The 13,997-nt window shown below is 38.2% G+C and overlaps 1 long non-coding RNA gene across 1 annotated transcript; it reads right to left on the bottom strand.

Annotated features, from left to right (window-relative positions):
* Nucleotides 1–352: 352 nt before the first annotated feature.
* LOC143895657 (uncharacterized) lies at nucleotides 353–1,617 on the bottom strand. The gene is made up of 4 exons (XR_013256391.1): nucleotides 1,504–1,617; nucleotides 1,363–1,416; nucleotides 1,193–1,267; nucleotides 353–1,109 (listed from the first exon to the last, which is right to left on the bottom strand). It is a non-coding gene; the product is annotated as an uncharacterized LOC143895657 (long non-coding RNA).
* Nucleotides 1,618–13,997: the final 12,380 nt, after the last annotated feature.

Here is a 13,997-nt window from a genome sequence, read left to right on the forward strand (position 1 = left end):
CCGGATTTCGCTTCGCACGTATCCATACAAACCGCACCCCAAAATTGATATCAGCTAGCCTGTGCGACAATCGCTGCCGTGGCGGGCGCGACATCCCATTTTCCAATTCTTTCTTATTTAATTAGTTATTTTTAACACACAGACTGTCAATTAAACGAATAATAATTATTACTCCTAAATTGACTTACTATCTCATAAATTAGGAAACATGAAAATAAATATGTATACAATGACAAACGTGACTCTATATCAAGAGATAAAGGAAGTGGTATTAAGTTCAATAAGGTGATAAAATAACACCATTATAATTAAAAATAAAATACCTTAATATTTAGCAAATCGCAATCTTACACATCGACAGTTTTACAATTATTAATTTTTTATGTTCCAGATAAAAACAAAAACTTTGTACTTCTTTTCACTTAACACTATAACTATATAAAGCCTTTATTCGCGAGTACACCTAAATACATTCTAGCTCATCCTATCTTATTGTAAAAGTTCATGATAGAATTTCAGTGGTATACCCCAGTACAGAAATCAATAAAATTAAATTTTAATAAAAAATAAAAAATTGAGCAATTTATGAAATTAGAAGAAAAAAACGCAATTGAGCGCATCTCGCGTCTCCCTTTGTCTATAAATGGAAAAAAAGGCAGTCAAATGTATGTGTCCGTCGACTATTAATTACTGATTGCAGTAAGTACGCAGAAGCAGCGAGAAGACTGTACTTTAAACTAAACGAAAATAGAACGCAGAAATAGTCTCTAAGGTGCAACTCTCCGTAAGTCCTTACCCCGCAGATTTACTACAGTTTGTTATATTATCATTTTGTCGAAGTCAAGTTAAGCTTGCTTGCGATATGATGCTCAGCTTCATTAGCTAAGTCATATAAATACTCATTGAACGGAATCTTACATTCAATAGCCCACAACCGTAGTTTTGATATTTCTTCAATTTCTTCTATACATCTATTATATTGTGCTCGTCCACATCACTCTGATCGCTATCGTTATTATCGATTTTTTCATTTACAATGTAAGTTTCTGAATCACTTCCATCGGAATCACTCAACACTTCTCCTACGTTTATATTGTCATTCGTATGATCTACATAACAAATAATAAAATATATTTCTTCATTATACATTTGCTTCGATATTATTCATTACATGATATATATGAATTATAACCTTCTGATGTTGTTTCTGAATCACTTCCATCGGAATCACTCAAACCTTCTCCTCCGTTTACATCATCCGTGTGATCTACATAAAAAATAATAAAACATATTTCTTCACTATACTATTACATACAATACAATATTTGTTTTGATATTATTCGTGATGTATATGATTAATACCTTCTGATGTTGCACCGCTAGTACTTGGTTTATTACATGTATCGTATTTCTCTTCTTCAAATAATGGCAAATAATGGCATTTAAATTTTTTAATCTGGCGATATTTTTGCGCTCAAAATTTTGATTTTAATTTTTTATTACCATTCATTGTCGTGTGAGGCTACAACTACATCTATCGTACGTTCATCGTAAGCGGTTGTAACGCTCGTCGTAATCGCTATCGTAAGCTCGTCGTATGACTTGATTCAGCTTGAACTCTTTCCAATTACGACGCTTGTCTGACGTTGCAACATAACCTATAAAGTAACAACTAAATCTATCGTAACGCTTTAATCGTGGTCGTAAGCAATAAAGTCATCGTAAACCGTATATCTATGCCAATATATCTATAAACACATTTTTCTTCGCACGTCGAGAAAGGGGGGTTTTATCTGTTACATTCCTCGGCTGAGGAAATAAGGTGCCTTGTACCCTAAGGTAATTAACACAAGCAATATAGACCCAGTTATTCTTTCACACTACCACCGTGATACACTTAAAATACCTTAATCTTTTTTTGATCCTTTACAAATCTTAAGCCTTGCAGATTGTGAATCCTTCCCGATTCCCAATCGTGCAGACCATTAATCCATAAGGATCTTAATCGGAAAAAATCTCTTAGCAGAGTATATATGGGACAAAGGCCGGGTGGGATTCAAACCACGGACCTTGGTGTTACTAATCATTCGCGTAGGCACTGAGCCACGCGTTATCCCCACGTCGAGAAAGGGGTTTTTCGGTCGCTCCCGGGTGGGAGCTATTTAGTGTCTTGCACCATCGGTGATTGACACATGGCCTCTTAATCTAGTTAAACACTTTGTACTTTGCATTTTGTATAACAATACTGTTTTACACTTAACCTATCTGGAATTTTTACTCGTACTATTTATATAATTCTCTTAATCGACTTAATAAATTGAAATATTATATTCAAAACTTTCCAATTTTTCCGTTTAATTAATTTAACTATATCAATCTCTTCCAAAAAACCAATTGCTCTCAAATCCTTATCCATCTTTATTCTCGGTTCATCATAGAGACTGCACTGTAGAATTACGTGGTTCAAATCTTCCCTCTCGTGACCACAGTCACATCTCTCACTTTCAACGTATCCCTTTCTCTTCAACGAAGAACCCAGATTATAAAAGTTATAAAGTTATAAAATATCTTTCCTTATCCAGCTTCGAAAACCATGGTTTTGTGGCCCGACGCTCATAGAAATTCGTGAAGTAGAAAATACCCTTGTACGCAGATTCTGCTACGATCGAGTTCTGCGTTGCATCCCACGTAGCTCCTTTAATACTAGTCATCATATCACCTACCGGTACGACTATAGAAGGGTCCGCTTCCTCAGTTGCAGCCTCCTTGGCTGTTGTATCCGCCAACTCATTACCGAGTATTCCCTTATGAGCGGGAATCCATACAAGTATAACTCATTTTTCGTGTTTATAGCAAAGCTCATACAATATTCATCTAGCTTCAATAATATATTGATTCCTATGAACATTTAATGTATTATTCCGGATACTCATCAACACTGACCTGCAGTCCGACAGTATAATCATATCTCTTGCTCTCTTCTCGATCTGGCAGAGCATCAGCTTCAACGCAGCCATCACTGCGAAGGCTTCCGCAGTGTACGACGAACACATGAAAGGAAGACTGATTTTATATGCAATCTCCTGATCACATATAATCACGGAGGCGCCAGTAAGATCTCTTGTTATCGTCTTGAAATCCATCTGTGAAGATAATTTCTGGCAATTCCAAATCATATTGCATAGTAATCTCCCTGATCAAAATTTCATCTGAAAATTTTTTTAATTTCCTTTTCAAACCGATATCGAAATCAATTAAGGGAACGAATGTATGTTCTTCATAATTTCCCTGGAAGACCTCGAACTGCCATGATGGGCCCAACCAGTCTCTTCTCTTCAAGGAAGACTTCCAAACTTCCGACATGAGGGAAAATCTGTATGTAAGAAGGAGAAACCGCGCATAACTCTCACAGTCACAGGAGCACTGTAGTTTCTGACATAAGCCGTTTTGATTGTACACCATAGCCTTGTTGATAAACAATTAAAGTAATTTAAATCGACCTGACTGGCAATATATATAACGTCTTTCCGATATAAACATTGAAAAACTGTGAGCCAACTTGGTTTGTCCGATTCACACAGCAATTTTTTTCAGATCAATATCGAGACATTATTAATTTTGACCATAATTTTGGTCCGTTGATGTAATTTCTAAATTAAATAGTTTTTAATTTTATCGGAAAGACGTTATATATATTGCCAGTCAGGTCGATTTAAATTACTTTAATTGTTATTCTATATATACTGGCGAAAGAAATTTATTATTCTGTTTATTATACACCGTCGACCTAGTAATCGGTGCTCCATCTTACAGTTGTTATTGCGATAAATATTACCACAGCCCCAGTGGTCGAATTGGCACGACACCCGCACGGTATACGGGAGGTTCCAGGTTCAAACCCTGGCTGGGGTAATATTTTTCGCAATAAAATTAAAAACTATTTAATTTAGAAATTACATCAACGGACCAAAATTATGGTCAAAATTAATAATGTCTCGATATTGATCTGAAAAAAATTGCTGTGTGAATCCGACAAACCAAGTTGGCTCACAGTTTTTCAATGTTCATATCGGAAAGACGTTATATATATTGCCAGTCAGGTCGATTTAAATTACTTTAATTGTTATTCTATATATACTGGCGAAAGAAATTTATTATTCTTGTTGATAAAGTTGCTGCCAAGCATAAAAGCCCGGTCTCAAAGAGATCTCACCTTTGCTTCTGCCACAATTACGTTGTTCGGGGTACTATTCCTGTATCCCAGTGCAGTGCGTATACCCATAAATTGAGCTCGTTCTAACTTAAGTGAATACGAGGCATCTCTGGGATAGTATATAAATAACCCGTAATCCATAACAGATCTAACGAGACTCTTATACAGCATCAGAGCTGTATTAGTCTCCATACCAGTAGAAACATGACAAAGATATCTCATAATAGAATTGGCTCTGTTTACTTTTCCTCTTATTTCCTGTGTTTGGCGATGGAAAGTTAAACCGCTATCAAGCCAGATGCCAAGGAATTTAGCCTCACCTCTATTATATACCTTAGATCCTTGTATGTTGATAAACACGTTCTTATCCACGTATCCGCTTCTGGAAAATTCCACCAGTACTGTGTCTTCCTCGGTTCAAGGTCCAATCCAATCGTCGTGAGTCTTTCAGCGATAATGTTAACGGCACGCTCCAACAAATCTCTGTTCCTCCTTCTGCTAATCCCAGAAACGTATAGACCAATATCATCAGCGAACTCAACTGCCTCCACTCCCTTGGGTAACTCCGCACATAAACCCTGCGTGAATAAAGAATACATGATAGGGCTAAGAACCGCGCCTTGCGGGAGCCCTCCGTAAACTAAGCGATCCACATTTTCTTGAGAATTAATGGTAAATCTCACTCTTCTGCAGTATAACCATTTACTGATGAATCTAACAATGTTTACCGGGCAATGAAGCGCAACCAGCTCATCCATCATGATCCAGTAATTTACACTGTCATATGCAGCGGAAACATCTAAAAAGGCTGCCAAGGTATATTCTTTTGAGCAGATAGAAGCCCGTATATCCGCCGTGATTCGCGCCAGAGGTTATCAGCGCAGGATTTACCTCGTCTGAATCCGCTCTGTGATTTGCTAATTTTTTCCTCGTTTTCCGCCCACCACATTAGTCTCTCATTAATGAGTCTCTCCATCAGTTTGCCTACACATGATGACAGTGATATAGGTCGCACCTTCTCTCGTCCTGGTTTATCAATAAATATGACCTGGTACAATTGTCAATCCTCCGGAATGATTCCCGTTCGCCATACAGAATTGTACAGGTGTAACAGGGCCTCCTTACCTGTATCCGGCAGTAGCCGAAGCATCTTGTATTCTACGCCATCCATCCCCGGCGCAGAGTCTCTTCTAGCCATGGTTATGGCCCTATCCAGTTCCGCCCTCGAGAAAGGGACATCAAACTCACAGGTGACTCTCTTGAAGTTGTCATAAGGCTTGTGAGTAGCAGTAGGGGGGGGGGACAAACTGTCCGTTGTTCTCCTAATTTCCGTTTCCCTGTCATTCGACTGCCAATTATTCCAGGAAATATTATTCCTGGCCTTCTTAAATATACGAATAGTCCTCCAAACATACCCAGGGTCCGTAAATCTATTAATTCCTTGGCAAAATTCCTTGAAATTTTTTTTCTTCTTCTCATTGAGAGTCTTTTTAACCAACGCACAACATCTTTTGTATTCAACCCAAGAGTGAATAGTTTTATGTTTCTTAAAAGCAGAAAGGGCAGATTTCCTATTTCTAATCATCTCGTCACATTGCGCATCCCACCATCTATGGGATCTCTTGTTTGTATTTGGCTTCTTATTTACCTCGGATGTTGATTTTCTTCCAGAAGCTCTAGCGATACCATTCTTGAGAATATCTATAAATGTCTTATAGTAAGAATCAATATTAAGATCAAGATTTTCCGTATTTGTTACTGAGAATGTTTCAAATTTACCAGTAATCAACTCACAATATCGCTCCCAATCCGTTCTTTTAGTGGAAACACGATTGGTTAGCTTCCTGTAAATTCGTGTGTGTCGATCGATTCGAAAAGTCAATGGAAAGTGGTCACTACCCCAGTTATCGTCCTCCTGACTGCATTCCATCTCGTCAATTATGCCCATCGAACAAAACAAAAGATCCAGATTGGAGTCACGCTGGCCACTATAGCCCAGTCGTGACTTCGTATCAACGTTCACACACAGTAAATCCTTCTCGTGCATAATATCTAACAGAATATCCCCGCTCTCGTTAGTTGAGTCGCAGTTCCAGAGAGTGTTGTGTGCGTTGAAATCTCCCAGGATAATCACATCGTCCTCACCATTCCTCATAGAATTGAACACTGCTCGAAAATCCTGTCCAGCTATAGCCTTTCTCGGGTGTCTGTAAACAGCCACCAGATTAAAGTTATGATTTAGATTCTTAGTTTTAATAATAATTACGTCGTACCCAAACGGAAGAGCCGCGATGGGGACAACTTTAAAATCTATATGCGTACGGATTGAGATTGAAACTCCACCGCTGTTTAGTGGGTTGTTGCTATTCAATGTTCTAAATCCTGGGAAATAAACTTGACTGCGTGGCGATCGTTTCGTTTCTGTAAGGACCACTATATCGTAGTCCATGACTCTCTTAGTTAGCTCTTGCTTACGGCCTTTAAAACCCTGGCAATTCCATAATAATAAATTGAATTATTCCGTACCGTGGGAAAGCAAGGTTTCCCCCTCTCTGAACATCTGTGTATCATATTCCATATCGACAGTCTCTCTAGATTGCTGAGAACCTCTTTCAGATATTCCACGTACCTCTATTCTCTTGAGTGCCTCGAACAATAAATTTTTCACCTGAGGGTCTCTCTGTAACAGTAACAGGATTCCCTCGACGGTATCCCTGGCATTCGAAATCTCCGCGTCACACGTCCCGTCTTCCTTTCTCTCGCAGGATGTCGCCTCTTCGCAACTTCCTTCCTCTGATGCGTCACTGTGGCTGGCCCTAAGCGCCACACCTCTTCTATCTTTGGTAATTTCCTCTTCTCGGAGGTTAAATTGTTTATAATATGAGCGGGAGGGATTCTTCCTCCTTTTGTCCTTATGAGTAACTTCGCGGGGATATTCTACCCTGTAGTCGTTTTTTGATTCTTTACGGGGATATTCTACCTTGTAGTCATTTTTTGATTTAGTGGTTTCTACCTCGTTCCGGGCGTTAGATTTGGCTTTTGCGGAGTATGTCATGCCTCCTTTGGGTTCCGGTAGGGTGGGCCATGCCCCCGGGTTCACGTATATATCATGGCTGGGGAACACAGGGGCTTCCTTGCCTTCCACTAATTTTCGTGCTCTGTAAAATGATATATTATTGTGTGCTTTCACAACATTAATATTCTAATTTTTATTAAAAATAGGGCATCCTCTAAACGTGGATCTATGAGAGCCTTCACAATTACAACACTTAACCGGTTTCGTGCATTGACCATGGGCCTTGTCGCCACATATAATGCATTTCGTCTCGCTCTTACATGCATTCTTTGTGTGTCCAAATCTGAAACAATTATAGCATTGTCTAACTTGCATAATGTAAGGCCGAACTCTCAGGCCAACCATATTATTAAATATTCTCAGTCCTCTCAGTTTATTATCTCTAAAAGTAATGATAATATTGTCAGTTTCTGCCAAAGAGGCAGTCTTATTTGTAGCGTCCCACTTACGTCTATACATTCGTTCCAAACTAACTATGTTTGTTCTATCGCTAATAGCTGCCCACAAATCAGGGATCGTAGAGGGCCAATTTACAAAAAATTTAGTGTTTTTCTATATTAGCAGTTATCTTTTTAATCTTAAGATTCTCTATTTTTTTCAGCGCAGAATTTGCCGATAATCCATTTTCAAAATCTGCTTCGGCCGAAAAATGATTTAACATAACAACGTTAATTGGACGGATCTTTAATTCAGTTAAAATCATCCATATCTTAATATGATTCCTACCTTTTTTCGTTAGTGTTTGCTCTCGGGGGAGCCGGAGGGTCAATGATACCTTACCCTCTTGATCGTCAGCGAATCTAGTTTGAATATGCTCCACTTCATTCACAGGTGTTGCACTCTCAATCAACTCCGATCCACGTACCCTGAATATCTTTCTTTCCACCGTTGTCTGTCTGTTAAGCCTTTCCGCATCTCCCATATTCATAGATGGCACTTGTGAGTTGAGCACACCCGTATCACGTGCACAGTCGGGCGGTGCCTCGTGGTCACTCGTGAACGCACTCGAACTTTCTGGGACTTGACTAGTCAAAACTTTATTGCCCCTTTCCCTTTTGTCGTCCGACACATTCTCCGATTTATTTGCGTCGCCCGTCTTTTGCCTCTTAGCACCTCCACGGACTCCTCGACGCACATCCTCTCTTGCTTCTCTCTCCTTTGATCTTAGCGTTCACTCCCTCGACGAATTTGTTGAAGGCCCTCTCTGACACGCCGGGATTGACTAGATCGTTGGTTGCTTTATCCGAATCTGCGGGTAGATGCCCGACTTCCTCTCTCTCTTCGTCCGAGATCTCCATTTCCATTCGTCTCTTATTAAACGGAAAGAAAGAAAACGAACAGTATTTAATTGCTCCCCCTCCGAGAGGGGAGCCTACAGATTACTAGAACTTCTTTATTCCCTCCCAGAGATTCCGGCCCAAATAACACCGAAAACCTGATTTCAAAATCGCATTGACTAAAACTATCCTTATGCGCAACTACGACTATTCCAGAATAGGTTAAGTGCCAGCTCGCGCTAACACGTCCGTCTCGTACGGCCGCTCAACCGGAACTCCAGGTCGAGAAAGCTGACAGGTTAGGTTATGTTGTAACGCCAGACAAGCGTCGTAATTGTAAAGAGTTCAAGCTGAATCAACTCATACGATGAGCTTACTATAGCGATTACGACGAGCGTTACGACCGCTTACGATGAACATTACGATAGATGTAGTTGTTACAGTAAACATGTAAACATTACCGCACTGTTTCGACTCGTGTGTGGGACTGTGGAATCGGCCATCCATCGGGCACAGATGACGCGCACGCAATGGGCCACTTTGCACGCATTTGTGTAATATAAAATAAGGTGTGTAACACGTGCGGATAACTTCTCGCACTTGTTACACAAATAACTATTATATAGATATATATTTTGGCATAGATATACGCGGTTTACGTCGACTTCATTGCTTACGATCACGATCAAAACATTACGATAGATGTAGTTGTAGCCAGCTATCAGTTCTTCTAAAACTGATTAGCGCCCAATTTAATTATTTATTATTTATTGCCAAACCAAATTATTTATTTACCATTTATTTATTATTAATTATTATTTATTATTATTTATTATCATTTATTATTATTTATTATTATTTATTATCATTTATTGCCAGATAAATTAATAGAGCCCTGCCAGCCGAAGGACCCCGGCCGCGGCAGAAGTGAAGGATAAAATAATCCTGTCTCAATTTTAACGTACAAATTTCTAAAACAATTAAGAAGTCGATCTAGAAGCCAAAGAGAAGAATCTCGACAGCACCTATAATGTGGCGCAAGTGTGGATCGCATTAGAAACTTAGTCAAATTCAGACTTGCGCCCGTTCAATTTTATGTAAATGTTATATTAGGCGCGGACATCGCCCTGATATGGCTCTCTCTAGTTTTTTAAGATAAGGCTATGGCGTGGCAAACTTGCATGGCGCTGACAAGTGTCGTGGCGCTGGCAAGGCAATTTCTCTCTCTATCAGGGAGGTTATAAATATATTATATATTGTGAGAGGTATCATTTTTGTTCAAGTTGTGAAGAACCGAGGGTTAAGAAATAAGATATTTTATTTGGCATAAATAAAACAATGAAAAATAATTATTTAGAAAAGGCAAATTTCAAATTTCTTGAATTTTTTAAAAATGCATATTCTTTCGCAAGAATATCGTAATTCGTTTTGTTACAAAATCTCTAGGAAATCCACAAAAAACTGGGAGATATTGAGAAACAAATCAATATTATACATAGATTTTACTGAGATTTGAGAGGAGATTTCAGTGATTTTGCCAGATCTCTGGGCTCTGCTAGTGAAATTGTGAATTGAGATGATGTTTTTAGTGTTTTTACACAACCTTATAGCGTTTTCATCTGGGCCGAGTTGAATCGCTCCGAGAGCAATTATTGACGTCATTTCGGCAAATCGTGCAATAATATTGGTCGATTTGCCGAAGTGACGTCATTAATCGCTCTCGGAGCGATTCAACTCGACCCAGTCGAAAACGCTATTACTGACTTATGATTTACTTTAGGGTTTTTGCAAAATCCCTAACCGTGGCTATAAAGATATTGTGTAACTGGAAGTTTGTGTCAGTACTATAAGGAAAGTAATTTGCTGATATGTGTGTATAGACAGTGTAGGCGGGGCTTCACCCCTCCCCTGCCTACATGTGTAACGTCTAATACACATATCAGCAAATTACTTATTTCCTTAGCACTGACACAAACTATTATATTTCTTAAACTTTTTTGTTCATTACTTTTTAATAAACAACGAGCGACGGCTAAAACCTTCTGAAGGTTACTCAGGAGGATAACCTTTATAATTAAAAGATGAAGGAGAAGCAGGTCATTGAGAGGGCGTTCATAAGGGTAAATATTTACCAATAGAATATAATTCAGTTTAACAAACGATTATGACTGCGGTCCACTTGACGCTACAAATTGTTCGAAACGTTTTATTGACCAATAAGAACAAAGAATTTTACAAATTTACCAATCAAGGAATATTTCGAAGCATTTGTAGCATCAAGTGTACCGCAACCTACACAATACATCCAGGTACGATAAGGGACTTTGCAAAAACCTTAAAATAAATCAGTAAGAGTGTGTAAAAACATCTCAATTCACAATTTCACTGACAGAGCCTAGAAATTTAGCAAAATTATCCTGAAATCTCTTAGTAAAATTCATATTATTTATTTTTAACTTCAACACTGTATATCTCAAAAACTAGAGCGGTTTAGCCTTATAAGGCCTATATAATTTTTTGTTCAGCGTAAAAAATACTACCAAAAACCATCGTCAAATCAAAGGGCTACAGTTATCATAACCGTGCCGATAGAAGTCATTAATTATTTTAATTGTGTCTATAAATTTTTTCTGATTTTTTTTTCAAGATAGTATAATGTGTGTGGATAAATTTGAAACAAAAAATTATCTAGTTGTCAATTATAAAATCATTCTAAATTTAAAAAAAATTAAAATCCAGGAGGGGCATGTGCCTAGCTCTCCTTGCCCTCTCTCCCTCTTCATGGGTGCCCATGACTCTTTCGACTTATTCAAATCCACTTCAAACTACACGTTCACTTTTCTCTTCGGCTATAATGGTCGACTGGACAGTCCGGACACTCATAAACATGCTTTTTACTTTCACGCTCAATTGACGAGCACGCGAACGTTATTCGCGTGAGACATGAAAACACGGGAAAACTCACCGTGAGTTCGTCTGCGCGGTCAACGGTCAAGGTTAATTAAACTTAATACACGCGCTAAATACTTGACCTCACTGCGGAAGTGCGTGCTAATATGAATCACGAGATTCGTCAGATTAAGTGAAAGTGTTGGGCAAGCAACGTCGGATAAATTTATACCAGAGAGCGCGCGATCGCGTTTCTCAAAGATTCATCGCTCCTTAACACGTTTTTCACGCGACGTAACTTTTAATTACGTAAAAGTAGTTTTTTTCTTAAACTGGAAATCAACGTTGTTAATTTTCACTCAAACCCTTACAGAAAAGTATTACTGACTAAATACTTAAAATCTCAGTAATTTAATACTGTCAATATTTATTTGGGAAATACTGGGAAAATACTGGTAGTGATAAATATTATAGGTAGTGATTAATATTACACAGAACTACTGGTGCTTAGTATTGAATTACTCACCAATATTTCGATTTCCGATATTTACCCGGCATAAAAAAAAATTATTTTTTTTTTGAAATTGTATTACTATTTTATAACTAAATTTGTTTCTTAAGATGCAGTCTATAATTATAAATATTTTCTCGTATTTGAAAAACACACTTACCTTGGTGGGATCGAACTCGGGACCTCTGGATCGTGAGCTAACTGCTTTACGTAGAAGACTATTTCTTAATTTGATGTAAGTGTTATATATAGTCTACATGTGTCATAACCAGCGCAAATATATAATTTTTCAAAAAGCATCTTAAGAAACAAATTCAGTTTAAAAAGAGTAATAAAATTTTAAATTGGATATAAGAATGATATCCGCAATATTATTTCAAAACTTGTACACTTTTATCACGACGAATTAGTACAGATCTTCATATAAAATGTATTTGTGCATTACTTTCATCTCTCTTCCTTAATATTATCAGGAATTACTCATTATAATGTTTCTATACAAATTGTAGTACTGGTCAATGATTAATTTCATATGGAATATTCCGTTCAGTACTTGAGTATTAACATTAAAATACTGGCCAGTGATTTATTACACACGGAATTTTCGGTCCAGTACTTCAGTACTAACATTGAAATACTCATCAGTAATTCAACACAAGTATTTATTACACAAGTATTTATCACTTAGTATTAAATGCATTTTTATCAGAAATTTAATACTAAGTATTCAATACTCGTCCTGTATTGAATACTACTTTCATAAATTACTGACCAGTAATAAAATACTGTGCAATACTTGGATCACAGTGATTCAAGTACTAATAAATACTTAATTTTAGTATTATTAATACACAAAATAAGTATTTATTACTAACCAGCTAGTAATACTTTTTTGTAAGGGAATTGGTAGAATAAAGTTTAAAGTATATTTCATATAAGTATAAGGCATTTCACTGCAGTCTCGTTGAATAGAAGACACTTAATTCTGATTCAGCTATTATCTTTTTCTTTAGACTTAAGTTAAAATTTTAGGATTAGCGTCATAACATAAAAGAAAGTCTTTCCGTTCCGTTACGTGAGTTGCTGCGATGTACGTTTTCTCGAGAATAGCGGAAAAGGCCGATAATGGTCGTTGAATGAGCTCGATGGTCCCGTTCGTTGAACCCGCAAAAAACGTGGGGAGAGGAGAGGAGAGGATAAGGTAGGACACCGTCGGGGACGGCGCGATTTCCGAGTGACCGAAAGCGACGACGATTTACTGGAGAATGTTACGCGGTTTTTTCCCTTCCCCTCATCCCGCGGAGAGAGAGCGCGAATAAGAGGAAAACCGCAAATCGATGGACCAAGGATAACCCGCATGCGGCGCGGCGTGTCTCCGCGTATTTTCAAGCATTGTCAACAAACAATGAAACGGTTACGAGACGCGTTAACGGCGGCCATTGTCTCGCACCCGTGACAGGGGCAAAATGTTCGCGCACAATGGCTTCCTCATACGTCTGACTACGCGCATCCCGCTGTTCCTGGTAACCAGAGGGACAACACTCTACATCTCTCTTTTGGCGTCTCTCCCTCTCTTTCTCTATAGCCCGCTCTCGTTCCTCTTTTCCTCTTTGGCCCTTTCCCCCCGTTTTTGCTCGATCCTCGGTTTTCATCAGACAAAACAGCATTGGCGCGTACGAGTTTGAGATAACGATGATTATCACGAGCTCCACGATATCGTGCATTCGGCATTCTTGCTTAACGCACGTATATACGCTAGCTATTATCGGAAAATTCAGACGCAAGGTTTACATAAACAGTCTTGCGTATTAGCAACAGCTAGTGTGACACACAAGCGCGTACATCAGTAACGAATTTATGAAAATGATTTTCGTGTGTGCTGCTTATCAGAAACTTCAAAAGAAAAAATTATAATATACGCATGACTAACTCAGACACCTTTTTTGTACAATTTTCAAGCAACTTGTTTCTATACAGAACGTGTCTTTATTTATATTTATATGTATATACACATATAATATTATTCCTATA

Source organism: Temnothorax americanus, unplaced genomic scaffold (assembly GCF_048541705.1).
Source record: "Temnothorax americanus isolate GAGA-0224 unplaced genomic scaffold, ASM4854170v1 Scaffold161, whole genome shotgun sequence".
NCBI lineage: Eukaryota > Metazoa > Arthropoda > Insecta > Hymenoptera > Formicidae > Temnothorax > Temnothorax americanus.